Source organism: Bombus pyrosoma, linkage group LG2, assembly GCF_014825855.1.
Source record: "Bombus pyrosoma isolate SC7728 linkage group LG2, ASM1482585v1, whole genome shotgun sequence".
Taxonomy (NCBI): domain Eukaryota; kingdom Metazoa; phylum Arthropoda; class Insecta; order Hymenoptera; family Apidae; genus Bombus; species Bombus pyrosoma.
In genome coordinates this window covers 8,438,330-8,456,524 of record NC_057771.1, presented here as the reverse complement: position 1 = coordinate 8,456,524, position 18,195 = coordinate 8,438,330, and the positions used below count along the sequence as shown (strand labels likewise).

The following is an 18,195-nucleotide window of genomic DNA, read 5'->3' as shown; positions in this document are numbered from 1 at the left end:
TTCAGAATCTATTCGTACGCTTGATTTGTCTTTCGAAAAAGTCGCGGAATAATTTTGTTTAGAGGGTATAATGTAAGAACATTATTAGATATATTATCATTTGCTCCCACTTTTTTTGCAATTAATTCTTGATGCAAAAAGAATTTAATTGTCTTCGCAAGAAAGATATTTGAATAAAATCCTGTACATGATTGTTACTAAATTTTTGTCCTTAGTAATCAAACGCTTGTTACTTGATAATGTTACGTATTTTTTCGGCCATGACCCTCGCGCTATTAGCATTCTGAATATTTCACGACACTATATGCTAAGCATGTTGTTTCCATTTCAGTTACACAAAAACGTATACCAACAGATACGCGATCTATAATTGCTCACTGTTCTTGTCAGACTGTGAAACACTGCAAAAAATAAGGTAAACAGAACAGACGACAGGCGTAAGTTATTCTAAATCCCCAAAAAGCGTATGACCTACTCAACAAAGTATCTGTCAATATAACACCTATTTTTATATATTCGCAAACTTTCACACGTCTACGTTGACATACTTCTATTGAGTTAAGTAGCAATATGAAAGAACATGTTTTGTACTTTAGACTGGAACAGAATCCTACAAAGCAAAAAGCCGAAATTCTTTGAAAACAACCGTCGACTGTCTACCAACCGATTATTCCTATCGAGCGGCAAGCTCGCAAGAGACGAATGCATAAATAAACAAGTTACGCAATGCTTTTCCATGAATCTGTATCCTCCGCGCTGTAGGTGACCTAACCGTGTCTTCCAGCAACACTGTTTTAAGACCCAGCGCCCCAATGTCCTTCGTTTTTGTATATTTTCCAGAGTTCAACACCCTTAAACGTCTTCCGCCGTTCGTAACGCTAACCAGCCCTCGGTGATTGAAGTCTCCGAGGAAGTAGCTCGATATTGGCTACTAACAGCCCAACGAAATTCCCCGGAAACCAACTAGATTATATCCCTCTTTTTTCCCGTTGCATTTCAGTTTCCGACGTTCTGCTGCGACCAAATTAAATCACCGACGAAACTTCACGTTCAGGATGCTCTTCTTCGTGCTTTGTCATCGTTGAACCTTCTTCCTTTGTCCCCGTTTCTTTTTTCAGTTATCGTCTCTGGTAAAGTTTCGGACTGCCCGAAGTAACATCGAACGTTCCAACTATAGATACACCGGCTCACGAAAGCATTTGGACACTTATTATAGAATACGTTTGTGTGTACATAGTGCGTGCTATATAAAACATTGTGACATTTTGTTAACATTGTAACGAGGCTGTCGTGATTACGTTGATAAAAATCTGAAAGAACCCGACGATGTATTAGCTTGTCCGAAAATTTCCTTTCGTTTTACGACCATTTTATTCTGTTGAGATAAACACCGTGACATTTCACAGACTTGGTTTCGCGTTTGTATGAAGGTATTGTAAAAAACACGCTTACCAAAAAAAGACATTTTTCGGACAATCTAATGTACGAAGACTAAAGGGAGAGAAGATAATGAGTCGTATTTACAGGTTTCGCTACATCGAATAATATTACATTACTGAAATTGTTTTTATATTTAATTTAAAAGCTTGACATGCGTTTCATTGAAACAAAATTTTCCAAATACTGCTTTCAGTGATATTACGTTCGTGATGTTAAATTCGTTAAAATATTGCCTGTGTCGACGAGTATATCTCTGGTTTTCACAAAACTTGCATAAGAATTCGTTCGAAACCTTACCAATACGATCGTGACAATCGAGTCTCGTATAGCACGGATAGTATATTCGTAAAAGGTGTCTACAACCGAGTCACTGTATATCCCTCGCGTTCTGCTTTTTCTTTTATATGGCGACGTTGGGAAAATCATATCGACGCTCGGAGCTACGCGCAGATAGAAAACAAATGACGCGAGAATAGCGAGGGCGTGACGAGGGATAAAGCGATTGTCGTTAAATTCTGCGGCAAACAATTAAAACGTTGTTTCGTTGACGTAAAATGTTTTGCATCCTCTAATAAATAACGTTTAATAATAGATGAACACCGCGATCGGTTCGTTTATAAAGTATACGCGCGATTATTTTCACAGAAAGAAGAATCATTCTGTCGAAATATTTCCTGGGCAAGCATTCTTTAAACCGGGTGCAAGATCGACCATTCCATATGTTGTATACTGTGCCGTAAATATTATCGTAAGACGTTGCGACCATTTCTCTTGTCGAAACGATCGTTCATTCTGATCAACGGCGTGTATCAAATACACACGGCGTGACTGTGCCGGCCGCGCCGTGCCAACCTATCGATCTACCCCGTCTCTAATCGAATATGCAATGTTTTTCACTGTTGAAAATTCATACGATGCCGTGCTTCGCGAATTCTCGCACAAACTTCCAAATATTCATGTCTCTTCCGACGTAGTTCCAACCTCGATGTTCTCCTCCAGTCTCTCTAATCTTTGCCCCCGATACATAGCCACACGCTACGCTACGTTCAGAGTCTTCAGAGGTGCGTTGAAATTGTATTTAAACGCAACGCTGGTAGAGAGAGAGGAAGAGAGAAAGAGAGAGAAAGACGAAACGGCAGGTTAGGTAAATAGTAGAGGGATATTCCAAACATTTAAGCGATTCTCATCAGTTCCGCTTGTACTGCATAAGTAAGAGAATTCAAAATGGAATACAGTGGAAGATTCTGTTGTTAATTTCTATGACTGTTTTACGAGAGAACTAGATTTCGGTTAAAAAGTGTTGGTTGTTCCACGCTCGCTCCAAGATTTACCTCACGCGTCCTGAGTAAATGAATAGGTTCGTACGATAACGGAACGAAATTGCCAGAGTACGCGATTCATCGGTCGAAAATTCGAAAGCTGCGTGACCTCAGGCAATGACCTGGCTTCCGGAGATAAGGGCTAGTTCGTGGAAGGCTTTCGAATCGTTGCAACGTTGCATCTGAAAGGCTGGTTTTCATTAATCATTTTTCCCGCTCTTCGCCACGTCCACGTCCAAGTCGATCGAGATTACCCGTCGGAGGAAACTGAATCGGCGAAACAGCACCGGTCGAAATATTCTAATAATATTTTCAGACGATCGTTCGTGCCGACAGGTAATTCGCGTCGACTTCCTAGCGCCCTCGTTCGCTCACCCAATTTCCAACGATAATTTGGCCAAATGGTGGGAACCATACAACGGGCCCCAGATGCAAATGTAAATGTAACACGAGAGGATGAACGTGCCACGATTTTTTACCTCGGTCCTCCGTCGATCGTTATAATTTATGGACACACGAGCACAATCGAGCCAACGCTCCAGGAGACTCGTCTATGTATATACGCGCTTGTTCTAACTCCTTCGGACGATAAAACGTTTGCACGGTCGACATCGCAGTGCAGCCTCGCGCTAGTGGGCGTTCCCCGAGTGCATCGTGCGAATTTACTAGGGATCGCTGAGGGTGTACGAACTAAGGGAAAAATCAATGCAACGCGGCCACCGAACACGCAATGTGAAACAAAGTCCACGAAGAAACCACAGTGCCCGGTGCTGTCGAGAGGTCGGAAAGTGTTGCAGTAAGGGTACGTATGCGAAAGACCGAGATAAGTGTAATATGGCGTCGTATAAGGCGATGGAAAAATTCATACTCCGATCGGCGTATAATACGATTTAAGAATTACCTAAACGAACTCTATGCAGAAGCAATATTGTTGCGAGATAAACAAACAGAAGCGGTATTGTAGATTTTACATCTTGACGATAATTAGGCGATGCATTTGTGATTTCTCGGATGTGAATCGCGTTATTAGCGCGTTACGTTTCGTTAAAAATGGGCCATTTCTAGTCTACTCTGAAGACGTGAACAGGAAACGTCGAAACGAAACGCAGTGTACTAGTAACACGACTGAAAGCCGAAGAATACCAAATATGTCAAGAGCGGTATTTGTCTCCTTTTGCTGTGTTTGCCTCCAGCACTTTGTCGCAGACCTCACTCACATTTAACATGCAAACGTATACCCTTTTCAATTGTTTGGAAAATCATAATTCGGTGTACTTCATCATAAGCGTATATTTCCAAACTGAATGTCGTGTTACGTTATAATCGGTTTCTATCGTGGCGTGCTCGTGTTACTCGCTTACGACAGTAACTTACTGTAATTTATATATTAATCTTTGTAGGATATGGAAGACTTCGCATATTCCATGACACTTATTTCCATATGGAATTAATCGTGTTACTTAACTAATTGATCGTATTAATCGTATAACGCGAAACGTGTATAGAATGTTATAAGGAGACCCGGCAAATAACAACTAATGCGTGCAACGTATGAAAAGGATCTGATGTACTGTGCGTACTCACCGATCGTCGGTATGTTCCTGTCATGATTTCCCTCGGTGGAAAACTGAAACAGAAAGAACAACGGGGGTTAAACATGGACGATCGTATGAAACGATTCGTGTGAATCGCCACGAGCAAAAACACCTTCCCCATCTCGTTTCTCCGCGATAGAAATCACATCAACGCGTGATTGGCTGCGCAGCAACCTTTTTTTTTTTATATTTCCCTGTTAATGGACTATGTTCGATGGAATATCCTCTCGATGAGAAGGCAAATGGATGGAATAGGGGAAATGCTTTTACCATGCGATAGAATTCTACGAGGAGAAGAAAATTTATCGGTTTCCTAACGGCGGCACCGATTTTCGCCGATAGTCAAATATTTTTCATCATGCTCGATCGTTTTTCTCCTCGTTTAATTACCCCGACCCGACCTTGTGGACAAACTCCGCGGATGTTTATTTTTTACTCAAACTGTTTACCCGATACAATTGTAAACAGATTTATTGTAATCATCGAATTCGCGAACAGAGAAACTAGCAGCGATAAATACACGTGTAAACATTTGAAACGTTTGTGACCGTTTCGAGGGCGTAAAATACATCGTTACTTGCTGCAATTGAATCACGCTGCACCTCGTATCTCGTTAACACCGGCAAGAACGTAAAGGGAGGAAAGAAAATTTTCTATCGCGCGGTTCTTATTCGGCGCTCCGCGGCAAACGTTTCTTTCAAACAAAACGTATCCCTCGGGTTCTGAAGGTAAACTGAGTTTATTCAGAGCCAGCACCGGTAGGAAATAGAAGCCGGCAGAAAGGAATTTCGAAGTCGTGCGCCGCCGTGCGAAATTCCTGACTGGCTCGTGCACAGTGAAGGAGCGCTGTCTCTTGGAAAAAGAAGCTTCCTGTTCTGTGGCCGAAAGAAGCCACCGCCAATCGATACACGGTTTTATCCCTCGCTCTAAAGCTCCGAGTATCGTATCCGGAGCATCGATCAGCTTTGGCTTTCGGCTAAATCGAGCGTGTTAAAGTTTCGAAGGTTCCCAGGAATCCTGATCGACTCGTTAGTTTCATTTCTTCGTAAAACGAATAAAATGGATATTTTTTTTTTAAATTAGTACTGTCGTACGAGCTATGAAGTTATAACGTGATATATTTGCTTGGTCGTGTGTTTACGACTTTTCAAAGAATCGCAATTTCAAAATTAAAAACACTGTGAGAAAAATGTTTCTGTGCTCCCTATGCAAATATTGCACTCTATTCTAATTAAGTCAAATATTGTTCTTTCTCTGGCTTTGCGTTTTCCGTTTGTATAAATATCGTAGGTGTCTATAGAGATTTAGTCATCTTTTAGTTATCGAGCGGTGCAGAAAATAGAAAATCGACAAACATAAATTTATCTTGTCTTGTTCTTATTTGTATTTCGTTGCCCGTTTTTATGTAAAATAATACGATCCACGGCGAGCGTGTTAATTTGTAAAATAATTTCGTTACCTGGATAGACATTAGTAAATCGTAGATTTAACCGTCTTCGAAATTATCTTTGAGGAGAGGATTTCATCGTAGACGACAGAACGCGAATTTATGGAAAACGGAATAGAATTCTTGCAAATACATATCTTTCATAAATAAAATGGGAAACGAAGATTGAAAGCAAAGGAATATCGACACGGCGCGTTCCTACGTTGATTCGACGAAATATTTACCTCGCGATCGCGTCTTTGAAATTCCTTTTCCACCTGCAAGCTAACTTTTTTATACACGACGGACGTATCTTGAAAAATTCGCCGCGTTTCTTTTCACGAATCGACAAAAGGGAAGAGACAGCGATAAAACGTACACGATAAGGTGGCTGACATGTACCGGCTGTACTGGCTGACACGGACTTGAGGACCGCGAACGACGAATGTCGCAGAGGCTGTGAAATATTGCCATTTAGATGCAAAATATATTATTCGCGAAAATTCACGTGTTGACGTTGTTTCGTCAAATTTTAACGCTATGAATTGCGTACGGTATTTGTCTCTTTTTCAAGTACAACAAATAGCCGATAAACTGAGACAAGAAAGATCAAAATTATTCTTTCAAGAACAATTCTAATTTGCAATATTCTAAACACGTTTCCAAAAACTGTTTGCTGCTCAAACGATTAAAAAATTCATTAATAGTACTCTGCCTATAATTTTTCTGTTATTCTTGACAATGAAATAATGATAATCGAGTATTTTTCGGTGGAGAGTCAACGATTACGTTGTGATAGTGGTCCGCCCTGACAGGGTATTATGTGAGAATAATTCCGTATGGCTTTTCCACCGGTTTCGGCAATAAGAAATCGTTTCCGTGCCCGTTAACCAAAGAGTCTCGTCGTTTCCTTGGATTAAGACCGTATCCTCTCGTCTCGTCCTGTACAACCCTTCGCGAAAATACCGAACAAGCTAATCCACCCAGAAAGCCCAATTTCCACGTCGTTTGTCACTTTGCTAGATTTCTCTCGAATCATCGAGACATCGATCTAATTGCTCTGTGTGTGTAATTATATCGTATAAGAACCAGTTAACTCATTAAGGATCAGTCAGTAAAGTAATGTACAAACGTTATACGTAGATTCTAGGGCAATGTACTAGGTATACGCGCAAAGTTACCGAGAAACGTACAGTGGCTTACATATTATCTTATTAAGCTACGGAAAATACATTAAAATAAAAGATATTCCATAAGAATCCACGAATGGGAAAAAACAGTTTCCCCAATTAAAGGGAAAATATATCATATTGCTGTAAGATGCTTCAGATCCTCCTTTAAACATCATAAAATCGTATCGTTCAGATGGAGGAAGAAATAATGACAAAAAAAAAAAAGAAAGAAAGAAAGAAAAATGTTAAGCACATCTTTGAGATTCTCTTCCATAACTACGATGGTGGAAAGCGTAATTCGGCAACGTAAATTAACCGAAAAGGAAATGATAAATGACATGTCGCATTAACGCCAATGTTGGATGAAAGTATTCGTCTCATTTTCGTTTTCTGCCTTCCACCGAGTTGAAGTAGCAGCGGATGAGATGGTTTGTATCGGAAGTGAGGGCTATTATGTCGTTTAAAAATTAATCACCGACGACCCTCATTACCGTGATCGTAGATACAGCACCCGGCTATTATCTGTCTCGGCTGTCTCCGTGATAACTGTGAAAAATTACCCGCGGAACGTCGGTGAAAGCAGCGGTGAGACGATTAAATGAAATATTAAACGCGCGCCAATTATGGATTTAGCGGTGCTTGAACTAATAATTTCTCAGCTAAATCCTTTCGGCGAGTATCAGTTATTAAATCTCATTGGATCGATGATTAATTAAACATCAGCGTTACACGATGTGTATAACGAAGCTTTTACTTCCAGTCTCTTCTTCACTTGGACTGCGTTCGAACGCGATATACTCGCTAGCGAACAAACTGCAAGCCAGTTCGACAATCGATTATCCTTAATTGCGAGTTACCGATCGTGAAAAGCGGAGAGTAAAGAAGGTCGAATCGTAATGGAGCATCCAGCGCGAAATTGACGATAGCATACGTTCGAGTTTAACGATCGATCGAGCGACGATAACGATTGTTCGTCAGTTTTATCTGGTAAATGTTGTACGTTCGATGGATAGGAAAGGGACGAACATTATCTTACTGCGAGGACGATTGTCGACGATTGACAGGATGTGAACTTTTCTCGTTAATCATGCACGGTCCGACAACATTTTCACGAAAATGAACATGCCGATAACGGTGATAGAAAATCGACAGAAAAGCAAGGAATTGATAGGTGAAACATTTAAGGGATTTATTACCTCCGATCTTTCGACTGTTTGAGAACTTACCGAATGTCGGAACAGCGAGATTTATAGCGCTACCGAAATCGAATAAATTCCCCTCGAGATTTGTTTGTTGCGATTTCTTACACAGTGACATCCACTAGTTTACATTTAACGGTGAAAACGTCGAACCAGTTAAAGCGATTACTAGCAGATTTTTCGTTTTCGCAAAATTTGGTAGAAACCTGCAATGTGTGCTTAAATATCTCATACACGGATTTAATCTTAGGATTAAAACGATATGAATATCGAATACATCGACTGCTATAAATGTTACGAAGTTTAGAAGGATCCAATATGTTCGAATAATATTCGAAGAAAAAATAGACTAAAGATCTGACGAAAAAAATAAATAGAGACGATCGAATGTCTCGGAAGATACGAAAGGTATGGGGAAATATTTCAAACGAAAATTGTAGGATATCAGAGGCAACTGATAGTGCTGATATTCATTTCACATCGCGATGGTCATGAGAAACTCGATATACATATATCATTCGCTGCCATACTATTGCCTCTGACTGCAATTTTTTCGTCAATAATTGGGTCATACCGTATATCAAGGTACAATTATTGCTACAGGAAGAGTATGGTCGTCACGTCCTACGCTTCGTTCGATCTTTTGTTCTTCCCAGTAACGTTTGTTATCGGACAGCTTTTCAAACGAGCGTGTCGATAGATCGAGCGATAGCGTCGACGAGGACTCGCGGAAATGCGGTTTACTGCGTGTAAAGCTTTTCACCACGGTCCCGAGCGCCGTGAAATCCTGTAGTCGTTATTCGATCGCAATTAAAATATCCTTCGAATTTCGATCGTCTTAAAATCGAAGAGGGAAGCGTCTACGCTTAAACCACCACCAGGTTCATTTGCTTCGTCATTACGGTTTCTACCTTTGTTCCATTATATTGTCCTACCCGAGGTACTTGCAAAAGTTTTCGCAAAAGAAAGATTTTATCGTAGATAATATTCCGCATGGTATTGTTCGATTTATAATTTGTGTGGCGGCACTCGACCACGGAACTGTCCATTTCGCGACACAAAGCGCTATACCTTCAAAGCGTAAGACCGACATGCCTAATTTTCCATCGATATCCGGTTCTTTCGCCGAATATTCGGAAGATTGTATACGCGGACATCTAATAAACGCGTGCGTAGTGGGGATATCGAGGGGCAACAAAGAAAAGAATCCGTTTGGTTTCGAACCAAAGATTCATTCTGCCCCGAGCTGCGAAGTGCGAAAGGTTAAGCGTCATAGCGAAGCAAACACTATTAGAGATACGCGGTTATAACTCTTGATAGTTAGTCGTTAATTGTTGTTAACCGTTAATCGTTATTTGTTGTTAATTGTTAATAGTTTAATAAACTTTATTGTTGAACATCAAGAGTATTTCCTGTGGGCACTTTCACCAACTACCACCTCATTTGTATATCAAACACGTTGCTGACATCGTCTGTATATTTTTAATGCGTATTTGTCGCTTTTCGTGCATAAATACCTGTTGCATATTTAACGCGCGTAAACATCCACAGTTTAATAATTAGTAAAAATTTACAACTCGCAAAATACAAGTTATCGGTATAATACAACAACAAGCTCGGTCATCAAACAAGTAAAATTTCACGCGTGCAATGCGTTTTACAAATTGCGAGCCAACTGATTATCCCGTTTAACGTAAAATTATAAAACGCATAAATACAATTTCAAATATTGTCAAATAAAGGATTATAGCTTAGAATTTTCGTTTTATCAATTCACCGATATTATCGATTGGCAAGTTATTGTGTAAGAGAGCTGTGGTACAGCTGAATATTTGGCGCCACCGCAACAATTCATCCACTCAAACAGAAATCTACGCGACTATTATTCTATCGATGATATAAACGATATAACACGTTTACGACATTCTTTCGCAGGACGATCCACGATAAAAACCATTTCGGCGTATAACGATGCCAGACGATTTACAAACGCCCAGAATACATTCAATAAACGAACGTTTATCGAATATCCCAAGATTCCAACCTTCCAAGCTGAGATTTTCTGTGGCTGCACTTGACAAAGAACATTTCTCTTTCTTTTCGCGTTGACACATGAAATACGTCCTACCCGAAGAAAATAGTAGCCGAAAATGGACACCGTGAAGGGTATTTCTGAAAGAGACACGAAAACGAAGAGAAACGAGCCTAACCTACCCAACGTCTCTCCGCCGGATCCTCTGGAAAAAATCAATCGAATAACAAACGTAATCGGAACGTTGATAATCTCGAATCCTGAGTTATCATGTCGCTGCAACTTTGGAATTTTCTTTCTGTCATACTTCGCATCGTATCATCTTTCCCTTCATTTTATCAAAGTAATGCGCATTCTCCTGAACTTAGTTTAACAGACATTCGCCAAGGTCTGATTTCAGCATCCGCTAACAATCCACAAATCGTCTCAACATCAACTCCCAACTGTTATCGTAGGTGACTCGTAAAGTTGGAATTAATCGTAAGTCAGTCTTAACATATAAATTTATTTTTAACACTCGTCGTATGTTTAAGACGATCATCCCTGTTGTATATTAATTTTTTATCAAATATATGTATATACGCAGTGAATATGATGTAGCTTGTATATACGTTTTCAGATTTATTTTGAAATTCTATCGATATAATTATGATAGTCGTGCTTCGTTACATAGTGCAACGCAGGGATTTCAAGATTTATGTAACACACACGCGCAATACATAAATAAAAGTGTTAGTAAATGTCGTCAACGTATTACAATTATAACTAATCGTAATTTCAAAAATAAACTGCATGCCACGTTATTGCACTCTGTTTATTCTCACCGGGAGCACCGAAGGTTTAAATTAAATGGTTAGATAAATAAATAAGAGTAAACGAAGTTTCCCTTCAATCAGTGTTCTCAGAAAATAAGACCTTTTGTCAGTGAAGAAAAAACGAGGGACAAAAGTAAACGATAGTGGCACGATGAAGAATGAACAGAGATGTAATATAAACTATACAATGGAATCGCAACAATAGGGAAACGCAGCTTCGTGCCGAGATACCGCGCGTACAGCTGGATTCTTTGCCATAAATCAAACATTACCGAGACGATCGTTCGGTTCGTTCGATAAGTGTTGCAGCCAGTGAAACGTGCACCTTGGAAAATCGCCGCGATATTTATCGCGTGGAAACGAATTTTTCGCCTATGAACCGTTCGATGAATCGACGTATTCGGTGGCTCGAACGATCGAGAATTTCCCCGAGGTATAGTTTCCATCTGGATCATCCATCGTCCATCGACTATGTTTATTACTATTCGGACAAATAGACTTCTGCGCTTCGAATCATCGATACCAAGACTGTAAGATTGAATTTCGAAGAAACGGCGAGAGTCGTCGAATCGACCAGCACGTTTAGCAAATGGAATATTCAGCGTATCGGTGGAACAGACTGAAAGTTCTTGAGATCGTTTCAAAGGAGGCCACCGACTATATGAACTGTTCTAGTATTTTTAGGTCAAGTTTTGTCAGGATATTTTATGAATAAGAGCAAAGAAATGTTATACGGAATGTTAAACAAAAGCGGGGAAAATTTATAACATACGATCCTATAGATCGAGATAATAAAGAAGATTTATGTACAAAAGTGTCACACGGGAGTTATTCTTTCAGTTATAAATAATTTTATTTTACGCTCAATGTACACTAGCAACTGTCCCGGGTCAATAAATCATGAAGTTCCCTCATTTGTTTTTATGTTTAGAATCGATCATATAGATATTCTCCAGATATTTCAGGGTATTCTGTATAAATATAGATCGTTTGTGGTTCTATCAAAAAATTGCAAGAGACGTACCAAGTATAAAGGAAATGGTAACGCATTTACGATTATTAATACTATCGGACAAAAATAGATTCGAAATTCAAAACTAAGAGAAGTTAGATTAACATTGAAATAGTCGGTGGAATATCATTTAACTTAGTAGCTTATACGAAAGAGAAGGTAGAATGTGCTGGTCACAACAAGAATTTTATTTGGAAATGCATGAAATTTCAAATTTATGATATATATACGTGAAATATCAAAGTTTTGTTACAAACAAGAGATATTTTCAAGTTTCTCAGCGGGTGTGTAATCATCAGGCGTTAATAACCAAATTTGTAATCCTTTTAACTCCAAAATGTTCATCTTCTTCTTTTATTTTGATTATCGTTCATCTTCAAAGTAGATAATATTTTCCTTTCCCTGGTCCATATTTTGGTTACATATTAAGGGTCGTAGCAAGAGCATTACAGACGATGGGTAAACGATAAGGTCGTAAGCCAGTGACTTAACAAGGAGGTCGTAATTCTTCACGATGCAGTGACAGGCTTATTTAACCGAAGGTCTCGTGAACTCCATCTTAAGCATTCAACGTCTTCATCTCGAGTTGCTAGCCGTACCCGCCAGCAGCGGAAGAACCTTTATCGTATGGGATGGAAATTGCACGAACTCGCACGTACAACTATCTATTCGCACGTGTGCGTGGTAGAAACGAAGGAAATTCGAGATGTCAGCAACGCAGGAAGTACTTTTTGCAATTTATTTGTCTATAGTTATATGCGAACGCTGAGTTATTCGTATCGGTTAGTCATTTTTTCATCGAAAACACATTTATCTAAAAACTGGAACTGCCGACGCGTGTAATTGTTTTATTGTCGCGTTATACGATCGAAATTTTTATTTTCAAGATAACAAATATATATAATATATATATACATATATGGAAAATGGGCATGGAAAATATCGTTCATTTGAAGTAGGGACTCGTCTATCAATTACGTTATCTAGGTCAAATTCTTTTTTTACACCGCTCTCGAAATGGATTCTACCGTCGCTGCTAGGACAATTACAGTTCCAGTGTAATCATCATCAGACACGGCGACGGAATCGAAACGCGAGAATTAATAACTCCGCAGAGAATTCGGCCGCACCTTTTGCATTCCAGTGGATTTCAGATGGTAGCTAGACGCGGTTAAGCTAAAACCCTGCTCGAATCTAAGGATGGCTAGACCTCGATCTGAATATTAATTTCATGCGAACCATTTTGGATATTCATATCGAACGACGTGTCTAAGCTTTGTGAAAAAACGATAGAACGTATAACGATCCGAAAGTGGACGTAAGTTAACATTACGAGACTGGACCTGGCAGTAGGTCGATATTAGAGGCGCTCAGGTATAGAACAACAACGATGATATTAGAGTCGCCAATGATAAATTTTAAAAGACTACCCGTGTCGTCGATTTTTGTTGTTTCTGAAGTGACACCTATACTTAATCATTTTAGTGGTATACACGTATAGCCGTATATACATGTACAATCACAGCCGTGTACATAGGCGAAATACGGCACGAATTGTCTATTATGTGATACAGGAAAAATATGGTCATATTTTTCCATTTGCATTAAGACTCTTCGTTTAAGTCAATTCTATTTGAATCATTGTACTGGATAATAATTTTACTGTAGATTGTCAATTTGGAACGGTCTATCTTCAAATGCAATTTTCCGAAACTCGATTGCTATTGAAAATGTTAAAAAAATATTCATAAAATAGTAGATATTATAAAAATATTGTCGCCAGAGGCGAAGAGCAAGATAAACTAATATTTCGTTTCTTCGAAATTTTCACGAAACGTTGAGGGTTTGTTTGCTCGGTTTTAAAAACGAAAAGTAAAGAACCTGCTGGTCCATCCTCCTTGAGAAATCTCTCGAGGAAAATTGTAAAAAACACGAAACTTTGAATACGAGAAACGTTCAACATTGTTATCCGTAAATTCCATATCCGGTTCGTACCGCCATCAACGAATCCCCAATGCGCTAAACTTGTTTGCGTGCAACAATGTTATCTTTACGTTTTCCTCGTAGACAATGCATGCTCGATATCTTTAAAGAAAGAAACGTCGATTCTCCGGGAAACTCTTGTGAATACGAATTCTATTCATAATATGGATACTACGGCTGATTTGTATTAACGATACGTATGAATGTTGCTGAAACATATGAATTAATAGTACGATCTAAAGCAACATTTATTATTTTCTTGTGGAATCGACAGACGCATGAAATATATTTTAAATTAAAAATTCGTTCTTTTCCAAACAAATAAATCTTCGATTATAAAAAATTAAATACGCGAACGCTTCGTTCAGAAGAAACGTCCGAATGATACCAATGCATCGAGTGTCTGATGAGAGAGAAGAATCTACTTCTATGACGATTCTATTAACCGTTTTCACTCCGAATTTTATTTCAATTTCGTTACCAGCAGCTCCCAACGCTTTTACGTGTTTTATTTGAAATTTACTTTGATTAAAAAATAAGACAATTTAAATAAATAATATAATAAATACCAGTTTTATTCACACTATTGTTGTATTTTGTAATTTTTAAGTGTACGATATACCTTGAAACAATTTCCAGGATGCAATCCTGATTTTCTTTCGCACGTTCCACAAAAAAAGAATAAACTGAACTGAAAGAATGTCGAGTGAGACTCGACAAAGGAACTCCTGAGACGAAAACTGATGTCGAGTCACACTCGACATAAGAGTGCAAAGGGTTAAAGAATAAAATCGTCCTCTATCGTTTTTCTATTTGTAATTGCGTAAATAAATGACATTTTATTTGAAAATACCAACAGACGTGCACATAGTTTTGAGCAGTAGTTGTACACACAAGCACAGTTATAAGAGAAGTAAAAATATTCAACCGTGTAAATCGAACGAATGAAATGATTTGCTTTCTTGCTGCTCGTAAATCATCCCCTACGATTGATCGTGTCAACCGTGTTAAATTCACGCTACCGAGTATTAATCGAGTGGAACATAAAACCGAGGCGTTTTACGATCTCGTAAGCTTTGTCGAGCAATCGAAAACGCGTTAAATTTCCACGATCTAACGCGTCTTCCTGTTTACTATTGTCGTCAGACTTTTCGCGTAGTTCATCACGGAACAGATTACTCGCTGCTAATGAGCTTTTCTCAGACGGATTCTGTAGAAGACAAACACGACCGAACCAAATACATAGATGTGAAATACATAAATGTACTTACGTCGCGACACGTTTTCACGTGTACTTCTATAGGGACAATAAATCCGTTGTCAAACAAAAGCGGCGCACTGACCTATCGACGATGCAATCATTTTCAAAGGCAGAACGCGATAACGTTGCAATAATGTTATCTACAGTGGCTAACCAAAGTGTTTGCATTTCTATCAGAGAAAACTTTTATTCGTATTATGAATTACCCATATTTTATACATGTTGTGTGTTATTATGGGGAACAGCGGGTAATTCCGATATAGAAATTCTTCAACGATTCCAATCAAGAACTCTAAGATCCTTAACCTTTTGCACTCGAGGACTTTTTTGGTGGGACGTAGCAGCTACTCCGGATGATTTAGCGTATACGTGACGCGTGTCTTACAGCTAGCGTAAAATGATTTTATATAGAAATTAACTTAAAAAGAATTATATTCTAATAATTTATCTATATTTACATCTTTGAAAATATGATTTTGTAATATTAATTTCTGTATTTTCTTTTTTTTTTGTATGATAATTTATAAAGCATTCACCAAGATTCCTCAATATAATTGATTTCATTTTTCAACAGTTCAAAATCAAGTTCATCTTCATTTCAGCTAATTTCACTTTTGAAAACCATTTTTTAAGGGTTTCTAAACTATAATACTTTTGCCATGATCGTCGAATCCAAACTAACTTTGCAGACCATTGTCAGAACCATAGTTTCGGAGGCATATGGGATTAAGTATTTTATTTCCATTTTAAAGTCTAACACATTACACTTCCTAACAAAGAACATAAAGAACTAAGGAACCAATTTACCAACCAATATTGCACTCTCACCAATCGCAGATGTCGAAATCTAACATAAACAGGGACTGTCGCTTCTCGCTCGCCACTGGAATTGCAGCACGGAACGCCGTGCTGACTGAAAGTGACCTTTCGAGTGCAAAGGGTTAATAGATACACCTTGGTATGAAACCAACGAAAAAATCGCGACTTTAAGATACCTATAGTTAAAGAAGAAATATCCAAATTCAGTAATAGATATAACATAAGAATTAACAACCACGAAAACCCACTAGTTACTCAATTACTTGACACGACGGATCAGATCCATAGGCTCAAAAGACATTACCCTCCAGATTTTAACATTAGATTCAGCTAAAATCAAACATACGCCAGAATAATTTACCTATAATTCTCAATGAGAATTGATTGTAAACTACTTCCGAAAAAAAAAAAAAAAAAATAAAAATGTTGTGTGTCGTATATAGAATTTATTTTATTTAAAAATCTCGTGTAACACGTATAATATATGCAACATTTCTACATTTCTAGTGCATCATTATCTTTAAATTTCTTGTCGGTCTTAATGATTCCAGTTCCAAGGACGTTTCATTTCATAAAACCTTTTCCATCTTTTAAGGGGCAACGTACCTAAACTGAAAAGTTACGAGCCAGACTGGCGAGACATTCAGACTACGTTAACGAAACGTCGTAAAGCACAAGACGATGACTCTGGAGGGCGTATCGTCGGTCGATTTTCTACGAACAGGCCGATCGTAAAACGCGACGCGGCTGAAATATAATTAAATTCGGTGGTCGCGGTATAATTTCCATATAATTGGTATTAAACCGACTCTCGGTGTAAAAGAAATAGGTTTGGAGTGAGCTTGGCGCGTCGCCAATGATTTATCGTTCATCTCTCCGCATTTTCTTATGTATCGTGATCTTGTTATGGAAATGTTTTACGTGAAAGAATCGAAGTAAAGAATTAACAAATATTACGTTTTATCTTTCTTCTCTTTGTCGATGTAGATAGACGGAACTGTTTCAAAATTTCCGAAAATCTTCGAGTCACGTTTAAACGATTCCTTCAACGACAAAGTAAAAGTACAACGACGCAGATTGCATCGGATTGCGCGGTTCATGCAATGTCACAGTCATCCTATAATTATTCCAGTCTGGCGACGCCTACTTTATGAATTACAGCCAGAACTGTCATCCACAAACTATCGATTCATCGTTAGACGTTTAGGTAACTACGAACGAGGTGCAGCATAGATAACCAACACTTTATGGAACTTTCTCTTAAACAAACTGGAATACTAGTTTTTGATGAAAAAATGGCAAGTTCCATGATGCCCTTCGCAGTTTTGTTTGGCGAAGAAATTACATTTACAACGAACTTTGCAAAGTTATCGGATACAGAAAAAAGTTTTCTACAATAAAATAAATATATGGCCAGATGAATGAAAGGCAGTGATAAGTAACAACGAATATCGTTTTCAATATTAAAGTGTTATCATATTCGTAATACATATTTCAAATAAGGTTACTTTCTTCCTTTCCACAGAACAGAGTCAGAGATCGATCTAATAAAATATAGGGAATAGAAATACCAAAGTTATTGATACTTTGTGGAATTTCTTGTTATTACACGTCGTTAAATTTATCGTCGGTGGTATGCAGAATTTCAGCAAATTTGATCTCGTATCGATTCAACATAATACGATCTTTACGAGAAATACTCTAAACCGTGTCACGCATGAATATCTTTATTAAGTAATAAAGTTTATTATCTACTACAATATATAAAGGTAGTGGAACGATGCCAGTAACCGTTTTCGTAGTTCGCGATTCACCGCGAACACGAAGAATATGAAACGAAATCGCGGGTCTACGATCATCGCTGGATGAGCAGAAATCGCGCGTGATCTTTCACAAAAGTCACCGCCGTATTCGCGGCTGGTAAATGCGCGCAACTTTCTCGTCCAAGTTTCAACAAACTATCACGCGAACCATGCTGTTTCCGTATAGCATAAACGAAGAAACTCGGCAAGTTAACATCGCGGAAATCTTCCCAGCGACTTTAATAAATCGTGCGCGAGTTCACCCTCTATCCTTCGGAGACAACTCCGAGTTTAACCGCAATACTTTACGAAGCCACACA

At 38.5% G+C, this 18,195-nt stretch overlaps 1 protein-coding gene across 10 annotated transcripts in view; it reads right to left on the bottom strand.

Annotated features, from left to right (window-relative positions):
- Positions 1-18,195, bottom strand: part of LOC122574774 (transient receptor potential-gamma protein) — a 100,715-nt gene that overhangs the window by 56,598 nt on the left and 25,922 nt on the right. For 9 of the 10 annotated variants that reach the window (XM_043742774.1, XM_043742785.1, XM_043742795.1 and 6 more), the window contains one exon: positions 4,344-4,386. The gene's annotated coding sequence lies outside the window, so the exon portion shown is untranslated. Of the gene's footprint in view, positions 1-4,343; positions 4,387-4,931; positions 4,974-18,195 lie in introns of those variants that run through there. The other variant, XM_043742823.1, reaches the window with a different exon arrangement.